Raw genomic sequence first — 12,260 nt, 5'->3', positions numbered from 1 at the left:
TGTCACTATCACGATCAACATATCCATCCAGCATCCTTTAGAAGTTTAGTCCGTTCCATTCATTGGTTTTTTTTTTATTCGTTTATCTGCAAAAGGCGAACCTTTGTAAATAATAAAATATTAAGACTAGTTTTTTTTTTTCAAATTATAACTTAGGATTTTTACACTCGTAACAACATACTGGTGTCATATTATATAGTAAATATAATTGGTATCTGTCAATTCGGAATTATAGCATGATTTAAGGAGATATGCAAGGACTGAATAATACTAAGGATTTCAATAAAATTTTATAAATACATTTTTTGATTAACAAAGTTTCCAAAAGTCACAAAAATATCCTAGGTCACCGGACTTTTTATTATTATTATTCGTTCAGTTAGCAGAAAAAATGATGAATCGTATAGATTTCCCTTTAAATTGGATAAAAAATCAAAAAATCTAGAGAGTGTGATAAAAGACTGTCTAAAATATTTAGACAATCTTGTAGTTTATAAAAATACCATAAAAACATAAGGTTGCCGATGATATAAAAACAAAATTTTAATTTAATTATTTCATCGAAGGCCCATCATTTGATAAACAGAGACGACTAAAGTTAGAGTATTGATGATTGAAGAGCGATATCTATATTATCAAATTTATAAGCTTGCTCACAATATATTATATATTTTTGGAGTTGTGTGGTATTGCAAAGCCAAAATAGCTCATTACACTACTACAAAGCATGTGTTTGGTTTATATGTATGTACCGTGCAATAAACCAAAACTTCTTTACAATACCGTAGGTTTACAATCACCTTAGAGCAGGTAAAACCAAATGACTCGACTAATTTTATATCAAACTAGCAGATACCCGCCCGCTTTGCTGGGAAATTTCTCCTTTTTCAAACAAAAACAAAGATTATCACGTTATAGCCCTCACTTATCCTCCCTTTTGTACACAATTTTATGAATTTTAATTTTTCGGTGGGGAACTCTAACTATTTTGAAAATGAAGTTTTGGCCATGATACTCGTTGACATTGTAACTTTCTATAGGTTCAATCATTAAATTAACCTGATTTTAATTTTTTTTGGGGTACCCCTTAAAAAAATTGCAAAAAATCGAAAAATTTTTTAAATCTCCAATTGCGATAAAACTCAGTATGTAAGGTAATTTTGACCCAAAAAGTACAAAAATCGGGTGCATTTATTGACTGGTCAAATAGATACGAACTAAAATCCATCCAAATATTGCGATATCTCAGAAACTCTGCATCCAATCATTAAATTAACCTGATTTTTATACTTTTTATATCAAAATTACCCCGTCCACCGAGTTTCATCAAATTCCAAACACCTTTAAAAGAATTTCAAAAATTCGAAAAAAATTTTGTATCACCAATTTCCAAAAAACCTTGGTAACATTATAACATACGTTGATCTATATTTGTCTATAAAATTATTAACATGCAGTTCCCATATACAAAATTTGCATCCTCTTTTGAGCCCCTTAGGGGATTAATTACCAAAAATCCCATTTTAGTGCTTACTTACGTTAATTAAGCAACGTGTATACAAAATTTCAGGCTTCTAGACCTAGCTGTGCGTTGATCGATCAGTCAGCTTTCATTCTTATATATATAGATTATAAATATTAAGAAATTTATTTAAAAAAAAGTAAAGCTAACTAAATAATAATAATTGGACATTAATAAACAATTAATTAGCCCACACGAACCGATTTAGATAATCATTTAATTCATAATAATAATAGTATAGGTAATACTTACATACCTAATTTATTTAAACATAATTTTTTAATGTCCAAAAAGTGTTTTGTTTATAAGGAATATAAAAATATCTACAATTTTAATCTTAACATATTATTATAAAAAATATAATATACCTATTAAAATATTATTAAACTAGGAGGTATAACCGCTGGCGCTGTAATTCAATTTAAATTTTGTTATAAATAAATCAACCGATGAACAGTACAGATTACCTGTTACAAAATGGTAGCTGTAGGCGATATTGTTTAAATGTATTCCATCAAATTAAATTTTGCTTTATTATATCCTGTATATATGTAATATATATCAAGATAAACTAAGTTTAGTCCCAAGTTTGTAACGCTTTAAAATATTGATGATATGAACAAAACTTTGGTAAAGGTGTTCATAAAATCACCTTATTAGTATATTTCCAGTTGTCTGGTTGTCTGTTCGTCTGTGAACTATCAAAAGAAATATCAAGCTGAAATTTTCAAAGCATGCTCAGGACGTAAAAAGTAAGGCTAAGTACTTGAGCAACATAGGTCAATTGAGTCTTGGATTCTAATGACCATTCTTGTAAACCGTTAGAGATAGAACAAATGTAAAAAATGTTCCTTATCAAAAAATAAACAACTTTTGTTTGAAGCATTTTTTCGTGTCCATTTTCTCCAAAACTATAAAAGATAGGGAATTGAAAATTTGCAGGTAGCTTTAATACTAATGTTCTTGTGAAACATTCTCTAAAAACAAAGTAAATGTCATAATTGTTTTGGTTTTTCTAATCTTCTAATTTATAAAAATTAATGCAAGCACTGACATTTAACACTTTCTATACAGGGTATTTCAACAATTAATTCAGTCAATTTTTTGTTTTCACTTGTTTTAAACAATATAAGGTTTAAATAATTTATTTCATTATCACGGATGACAGATTTTCATAATTAGTCTAATATTCCTTCAACTGATTCGAACACAAAAATTAAATTCGATGTCATTTCATAATGAGCGTGCCCTTACGGACTAGTCTAAATAATAAAACCATCAACTACCGCACACGAATCTTAACATTGAAAACCAATTAACTATAATTCCCAATTAAATACAAAAATCGTGTATTATTAAAATATTAATGTATATTTTATTATTAATAAAATTTTTATTCATACAAGTATAATATTTTTAATCTGCCATACTTCTAATATTTGGGCAATAAGTATTTCTGTTCATTTTCTTAAACAAATCTTGTTTTTGGGCCTTAAATTCTTTGAATTAAAATTTATAAAATTGTATATAAATAAAAATTCATTTTAAAACATGTGGATTTCAAAAATCATATCCACACATGAATTTTTCCTTAAAAAAATTGTGTGTACTTTTTTATGACCCAAAAATTGGTTTTCGTTAATAATTCCATTTCTGTTTACCTGTACTATGCAGATCATTTTGTGTAAAATCCAAATGATCTAGGTCTTTCCGATTAGATTACAAATAGTATTTCTGGAAAAAGAAGATCTTAAAAGGAAATCGACAAACGAATTTAAAAGGCTACAAATATCATAAATCACCTTGTAATTTCCCAAGCTTAAAACTAAATATTTTCCATGTTCGTGATACTTTCATATTGGTAAAATTAAAATTAACCTTCTTAAAAGATTAAAATATAAAATCCAAAATCATGAAAATATTTTAACTACAAAGCTATAAAAACGTTATAAAATCAAATGAAAAATATTTTTCATAATTATATTTTCACATATACATACGTATAAGTAGTTAAAAAAAATTAGTCAAGATAACTTGTTTGATTTAGATTTAGGAAACAACAATTTATAAGTTCGTGTCTACGTATTACTATACATTAAAATCCTAAATGTCAAATGCCACTACAACCCACATATCCAGGGTACATAATATTATGATTACCAACTATTACCGTAAATGTATAATACAAACTACCCACTTACAAAATGATTTTATAGTTGGTTTAAAAATACCAGTAAAATATTTCGAATCTAAAAGGTTATACACTATAATCTTATTCAATTTTTGTATTCGTAGAGAGCACACGGTATGATCGTTCAACTGAGTCGATCATAGCGCTCGATGCGGACAAAATTTCGTTAAATCATGCTCACGTTGAGAATTAAAATAAATTTTATATTTATATTTTGTTTATAATAAATTCCATTTTATATCTGACAGATTGATTAAAGAAAATAAATATTTAATAAATTTAACATAAACAGTAAGTTGTTGACAGATAAGATCTGTCAATTTGATAGTTCACATAATATTCCTTTTCGTTATTGTGTTTACTCTACTTAATTTTTTCAGCTGATTCAAGGAAAAAAATTTAATTCAACTTATATATTGTATCTTTTATCCAATACATATTAACTGATGTTCTAAGAGCATGATTTACGAGTAATGTTGCCGTCAGATGCCGTTTTCATCGCGCTCTCTACAAATTGGCCAATAGACTTTTGAAAATGTATACAAGATATGAACGTTTTGAATTCCTAATTAAACAAGGAGGAATACCTATTAGTTACGTCAAACGTGAGTAACGCCATAGAGATTACATATAAAACTTTGTTTTGCTAAAAGTAGATGGTCAGCCTCAACGCAATCTTTGAATTATAAGCATTCACTTCTTCGTTTTTTAATCAATTTTAATAGGGCTTTTCATTTACAAAATGATTATTTTTTGTTTCGGACTGTTTTCAATCAAGTAGAGGCATATCTTGTATCTTCTATCCTTGTCAAAAAGCGCTGCTTGAAAAAGATAAAATATATTTAACTTTCTTAGGTTGAATAGTTTTTTGACAACTGTCCGAAACAAAAGCAAATCGATGAAAAGGGTAATATGGCCAATTCAACATAAGGATTATCCCCTATTCGATATGAAGAAAATAATTCAATTTAGCAAAGTTTGTCGGAATTTCTAAATAAACTATATAAGTAACCAGACACCGTTAGTACCAATACATTTTGATTTATAATAATTTATTATTAAAATCTATATTGAACCGCAAGTAATGAAAATATAATACAATCTGTATAAATCCAACGCCTGTTTCCTCAATTCTAAAATGTAATATCACGTTCAAAACAAGTGTAACATTTTTCAGATATTTACAGTACATTCAAACCGAATATCATCGGGTTTAGACTTGTTTAATATATACTGAAATAATTTCATCAATTTTTTTTTAAAGATAAATTTGTGATACCGTTATGGAGCCTTTAAATATTATGATGACATTAATCGTACCAAACCGGGCCCCCAGAAATAATTACACCTGGACTTTTTTTCTTCCATTTGTCTTCAAGGAAATACTCAAAATTCAACTGAGTAGGTCTAATGATTATTAATTGCACAGTTAAGATTATTATTAAGACGGTTCCATATACATTTTTCAGTAGCGTGGAATAATTATTTGATTGGCCTGAAACCTTATAATTCTTTTAAAACTCCTCTTAAATATTAATTCGTGGAAAAAAATATTTATAAAGAAAAGCAGTTTTCCAGATAAGAATGCTTAAAGTTACAATTGAATTTCAAGCACTGCGATTTTATCCTTTATTGATTTGAAATTTAAATATGTTACAGGTACTCATATTCTACCTGCCCTGGTTTGAAATTTTCACAATTTTCATTGTTCACATTCAGGTACTTTTCCGTATTCCACTATACCTGGATATAAACAATGAAAATTGGGAAAATTAACAAAATTTTCGAAAAATAAAAGTAGCCAGGGCAGGTACAATATGAGTACCTATAACAAATACAAATCGATAGAGTAAAAAGGTATAATCGCAGTGCTTGAAATTAAAATGTAACTTTAACCATTCTCATTTGGAAAACCGTTTTTCTTTATCAATAATTTTTCCCACCAATGAATATTTAAGAGGAGTCTTAAAAAATTATAAAGTTTCAGGCCAATCAAATAATGATTTCACGCCATTGAAAAATGTGTATAGAACCGTGTTAAAATGTCAATGTTTATAAAAATACCATACCGCTTTCAGTAGATATGTTTAAAACCCTGGAATGTGGGAAAAAACACCTGGTCGGCAGGTATGCGATCTATTATCTACATGGAATGGAAATGCATGTGAAAAATATAATTTTAATACAAATTGATTTGCATAATAATTGCATATAGGAAATAAAATTACACTCACCTACGCCTTTCTGTTTGTTACATAGTTAAATTTATGCAAATTATTCAAACTACTAAATTTTAATGAGCATATATAGGTACATGTACAGCTTGGTACTTGAAATAAACAAAAAAGATGGAGCTGCATAAACTAAGCAAATACCCTCTAAATAATATATTTTATTTTTTTTATAAATTGTAAACATTAACGCTAACAGAAATGTCTCGTGGAAAAAATCAGATGTAAAAATATAATTATTATTATTATTGTAAAAATGAGTATGATATAAGTCATAATTTTAGCCTGTGTAAAGAAAATGAATTTTCCCGATCATAGCATAGATTTTGTTAAATTTTAATGAAATTTAATGAAAATACATCATTTTTTAAACTGTTTCATTTGTTCATTTTTAGTTACAGATTTCGCCTTTGCATGCCTTGTAATTCCCGACTATAAACTTATAGAGAAAATTGCAGGACATGTGTAAATTGGATGACAACCCAAAATTATGACGTAAAATGCTACAAATGTGGTGGAAGTGTTGCAAAACTAAATTAAGATTTTACATTATTAATAATGTATTACGACTCTAGACCAGAAAGCAATATAAAGGCCGAGACTTTATGTCACACACACACCAGAGCATCCGATTTTTTGGCCATGGATTGTATACTTTTTTTTTGGCCTCCTAGCGTATATGGCATTCCCGGTCGCATTTAAACGCGGAACGACTTTTATGACTTGCAAGAATATTGCTATGATACCAAGCCGCCAAAATTTCCAGGCCTCCGGAAAGTCCAGAAAGAGTGATATAAATCCCCGGCCATATTTAAAAGTATTTTTATTTAATTTAATTTTTTTTTTGTAAAATCAAAGTAAAATTGTGTTTTTTCTTTCTAAGATTTAAATAATGTTATGATTCTATTTTTATATACAGATTGACAAAGAATCACCATCTATCTCCAAGCGAAATGTTTTCATCAACAAATAGATTATGTTATGAAATATAATAAATTTTTTGGCATCATATAAACATGAAACATTAATTTGTTAATTTTAGAAAATATTTAAGAGAGACAATTTTTGTTTTCAGTGATTTAATAAAATATATGACCTCAATCACATTTCCACATGAGAATGACTATACACTCAAAAATTTTAAAGGAAGTAGTAGAAAAACATATGATTTTGTCTTGTGGAAAATAATTATAAATTTTTTTAGTGTTTACGTCATTATAATTTTTATTTTATTATAAGTATATAAAGTTACTTTAAATTTTTTAGAATTTAGAATTTTTTTAAAAGTTACCGTAAAATTCTGTCTATTCTACTACTTTACTCTATTGGCATTTTCGGGGTATAAAATCCACAACATCGATTCAGTTATCATTAAAAACAGCATTTGGTACGTCTTGCTTCTTCTGAGAGCGATTACATCAATTAACACGGAATACGCGCTATTAAAGCAACCGAATTTCTGTCTAACAAATTAAAATTGCATTCTTCTAGTTATAACATTATATTTAAATAGTTATAAAATTATATTTAATAATTAGTATTTGCATTTTTTTTAATCATTATTATTTAACAATGGCAAAACTGTCTAGCGATTATAATTTATAGTTGCTAAAAAGGTATGGTTTAAAAAATGTCTTAAAATAATTTTGAGATCACCGATTATGGCAGCTTTTTTTGGAAATGCGCACGTCATCTCAGACGTACTTCATACCAACCTTGTTTCAATAAGAAAAATAATCAAAATCCAACCGCCTTTAAATCAACTTTTTCGTTACGTTGCTCTCTTATACCCATTGACTTTATGGTTTTATATAGATTAAGCATGTCCTATCTTTTCCTACAGTGAGAAACGTGCCAACATCTGAGGTAATTGCTTAGGGTGAAAGAATATAGGGACATTTATCAAAAACACATAAATTGATTGAATGTCAAATTTTCATATTACAAATATGTTTTACAAAAAACATCGTGATTTCACTGAACTTTTTTACTTTTTGATTTAAAAAATACTTATCACTTTACATTTTTTCTTACGAATCTACAATGATTGAACCTAAGCAATTACCTCAGATGTTGGCACGCTTAAAATCCGTTGACACTCAGTCTATATAACTCTAACGTCAATGCTTATACCATAGAGAAAAATCAAAAAATCATTTTGATTCAAATCATCATAATATTTTGTTCAACCATTTTGTTTATTTGAATCAAAATCCATATTAGTCAGATTAAAAAAAATAAAAATAAAACTCGTAAATAATATTTTTTAAATTAAATTTAGTATATTGTGTAACGAGTGCGAAAAATACACATGAAAGTGGAGTTAGAAGTACAAACGAAGTGAATGTTTTTACTACTCTAACAATCCGCATAACGAATAACCGAATTTTACTACGAATACGCGATCAGTTCCCTCTTCCGTGCAATAACAAATAGCCACTCTTGTCTATTTGTCTATAGTCGGATAAAGGAATACATAAAATAGCCATTCTTAGGAGTCCTAAATGACATATTTACGATTTTGATGATTTTTTTTCAAAATGATTCTTTGTGTACATTATTTAAAATCAGAAACATTTCAGATGGGGAAAATAATCTGGAGGGGGGATAGGCAATGTCGCGACTGATATATATCTGGAGAGGGAATGGGCAATGCCGCGACTGATATATCGACGCCCAGCCTGAATCGCTAATGATAAAAGTTTGGAAATTCGAGAAGATATTGGTTTTATACTGTAGGTGACATATAAGAAAATATTTTTTGAAATTCATCCCCTTAAAGGGTGGGGGATGAAAGTTTGTATGAAAATATATATAAACCGTCATTTTTGAGTTCACTACCTACTTAACCGATTTTAAAACTTCTTTCACCTCCTAGAATGCTACATTATCACCAATTAATATGGGTTGAATTTTATTTTCAAAAAAGTTAGGATTCTACAGCATAACTTCCCTTTTGTTCACTATTTAATGGATTGTAACTTTTAGTGCGAATCCCTAATAATTTTGAAAAGAAAATACGGCCATTTCACTTGCTGATAATGTAGCATTCTATACGTGAAAAACTATTAAAATCGGTTAAGTAATGAACTCAAGAATTACGGTTTATATATATTTAAAAACAAACGCCCCACCCCTTATTTCACCCTTTAGGGGATGAATTTCAAAAAATCCTTTCTTATGTGATACCTACAGTATAAAATCAATATCTTCTCGAAATTTCAAACTTTTATCATTAGCGATTCAGGCTGGGCGTCGATATATCTATCAGTCGCGACATTGCCTATTCCCCCTCCAGATTATTTCCCCCATCTGAAATGTTTCTATTTTAAATAATGTACAAAAAGAATTATTTTGAAAAAAAATCATCAAAATCGGAGCTGTCATTGAGGACTTCTGGCTAAAAACATTCATTAATGCGACTAATATGTGCCAAATTTAGTTGTCACGCGGAAAATAGTGCGGTAAGAGAGTACTTATTCTTCATGAATAAAGAAAAATAGTTTTGATGACTTGAAACTGGTTGTAAAATAAAGTCGTAGTAAGTACAGTGTACGTACCAATAACCAATCAAAAATTAGTTTAGTTTATAGATATGTATACCTATACATATAAAATATAAAATTCATTGTTGTATATGGTAACTTGTTTAATTGTTTTGTGACTAATATGTAACTTAACTTTACCAAATTCAAAATATAATTTTGTTATGTTATTCAATAATAACTAATATCATGTTTTTAATTATTAAGTATTGTACACAATATACATAATATTCATTACATTATTTTCATCCATATTGTTGAATGTTTGTTTACACAAAATTATTTTAAAGATTTTTATTGTTTTACGTTCAAAATTGTTATTAAGGAAGTTTTGGCACATAGTACAATGAAAGCAATCGTAGCGCGTAGCCAATCTCTAAATCTAGCAAAGTACTACCATCGGTAAAAATAAAAAAAGGCTGCAGTCAGCGGTATTATCCCTAATTTCACTTTTACACTAACCTACACTTTGTCTGCCGATTTTTAAAAGTTAAAGCAATAGTGCGATATTTAGCGTCGTTCTTTAAACCGGCTGGCTTTATTAATCGATTTCCTGGGGAAATTTCTAATCTTTTTCCTCCAAAGTGCCCGGAGCTGAGATATGGAGGGGGGGGGGTCTGGCGATTTTAAAAAGACTATTTGCAGTTTAATGAAAGTTTATATGAAATTTCACCCTACTTTTCCACCCCCTAACCCTTCAACTCGAAGTACTTGATGGTTGGTTTACTTTGAGTTCAAAGGTTAGGAAGTTGTAAAATTAGGTTGAAATTCCATTCAAAAGTAAATTCCTTTCTCCAAATCCTTTAGCCCGCTTCGGCCGGCAAAACAATTTTTCTATGTAAATTTGATACAAGCATTTATTGATTGGAGCCATATTATATTATATGACTCCAGTCAATTTAGGGACAAAAGTTATAAATGTAAAAAATATTAGAAATTACCCCAGATTACCAAGATTTACCAAAATAGTAAGGTTTAAACAGCCATGCTAAATATATGCAGCATTGCTCTGAATATAAATTGTCCAAAGACTTATTAAAATTTAAAAAAAAATTATTGGCAGCGGTGGGATTCGAACCCACGCCTCCGAGGAGACTGGTGCCTTAAACCAGCGCCTTAGACCGCTCGGCCACGCTACCGCTGTTATCATCATTCTTACATTTTAAAACAATGGCTTTGAATCAAAAATTAAGCACACATTTTTGTAAACCATTTTCAACAATTATTTAGGAAAAAAATTTAAAAACAACAAAATTAAACATTTACTTTTCTTGACGATAACTTTATAGAATTATATTATTATTATATATTATATAATATTTACTACAAATGCGAACAAACTAAAATGTGAAGTTTTACAATTAGCTTTTCTAAAATCAGGACTATGAAAAACATCTATAAATATTTTTTCCTATACTGTTACCAAAAAAGTTTTTTTACAAACTCGAAAGACTCAAGCAACAACTTCCTTTGGAATTGTTTCATCAACAATCGCGAACATTATTACATTATTTCATGCACGATATAAAAGTAATTTAAAATCTTATCGTCGTATTTCACGTCACATTTTTACAAGATGTTCAAATTCGTAATTAACGTGATTAAATCCTAAAAATTTTATTCAATTTTCGAAAAATCAAGTTCCTTTTTAGGCGTAAATAATTTTTATTGAAAATCATTAATTTTTTTTCTTGATTTTATTTTTATAAAGATATTGAAACTTGTTGAAAAATTAACGATACAATATTGGCATCATGCTAATATTCTATGTGAATTTACGATAATATATTAATTATATGTATTGATTCATTAATTGATTTAATCTCTTGATCGAAAGCCCTTATAGGATAACAAAATAGACAATTTTTGCAAAGAGTGGAAGTAAAATATACTTCATCGGCAATTAGGATTTTGAAAAAAAAAATTTTTGTCAAAATTTTTGTTTCCATTTTTGACAAAAATGGAAAGATCATAAAAAGTTATATAGCAAAACTGTTTTTATTCTTTTCATGATAATTTTAAAGCTACAGGCACTTTTTAAAAGAACTTCTCAAAAGAAAAACAGAAACGCCCATCAAAAAAATGTTCGTGATACTGTAACGTCATAATGTTAATTAATAATTGTATACAATGTATACTATTCAATTAACATTATTACGTCACAACGATGTTTAACGAACATTTTTTTTAAATGAAAAATCTTCATGTTTAACTTTTATTTCTATAACGATACCTTATTGGATGTAGAAATGAATATATCGATCAAGTTGTGGATTTTTTCTTACCTGAAACAAAAAATAAATTATTTATCCTTAAATTCATTTATCAAAACTTCTTGATTGATAATTTTAGTAAATTATAGTAATCTGACGTTTATACATTATTTTTTCTAATTGCAGAGAAGAGTGAAGGAAAAGGCGAATAATAAAGATCTTAAAAGTTTTGTGAGAAATATTTTAGTCAGACATTACACTTCGGACATACATGACAATTATCAATAAAGATATACATGATATGTAATCTCATCAATTGTTCTTTATTTGTAAATTCGATACCAATTACCTAACTGGTTTTTTGTGAAATTACTTGCCTTAAGTTATGTCATGTAAAACATGCAAATAAATAAATCCATTAATTTTACAAGCAAAAATAAAAAACTTTCAAAAACTAGAAAGACTATAACGCCTGCATTATAAAACTGAAGGTTTTATTTTTGTGTACGCAAATTAAAAAATTTATTTGTATTTGTAAGATTATAAAAGAACGAAAAC

At 28.1% G+C, this 12,260-nt stretch overlaps 1 protein-coding gene and 1 non-coding gene across 2 annotated transcripts in view; both read right to left on the bottom strand.

Moving 5' to 3' along the window:
* Positions 1 to 12,260, bottom strand: part of LOC123298497 (cAMP-dependent protein kinase type I regulatory subunit) — a 125,558-nt gene that overhangs the window by 73,452 nt on the left and 39,846 nt on the right. The window lies entirely within an intron of this gene.
* On the bottom strand, positions 10,547 to 10,628 carry Trnal-aag. The gene has a single exon. It is a non-coding gene; the product is annotated as a tRNA-Leu (tRNA).

Source organism: Chrysoperla carnea, chromosome 4, assembly GCF_905475395.1.
Source record: "Chrysoperla carnea chromosome 4, inChrCarn1.1, whole genome shotgun sequence".
NCBI lineage: Eukaryota > Metazoa > Arthropoda > Insecta > Neuroptera > Chrysopidae > Chrysoperla > Chrysoperla carnea.
This window is presented reverse-complemented; position numbering and strand designations above follow the sequence as displayed.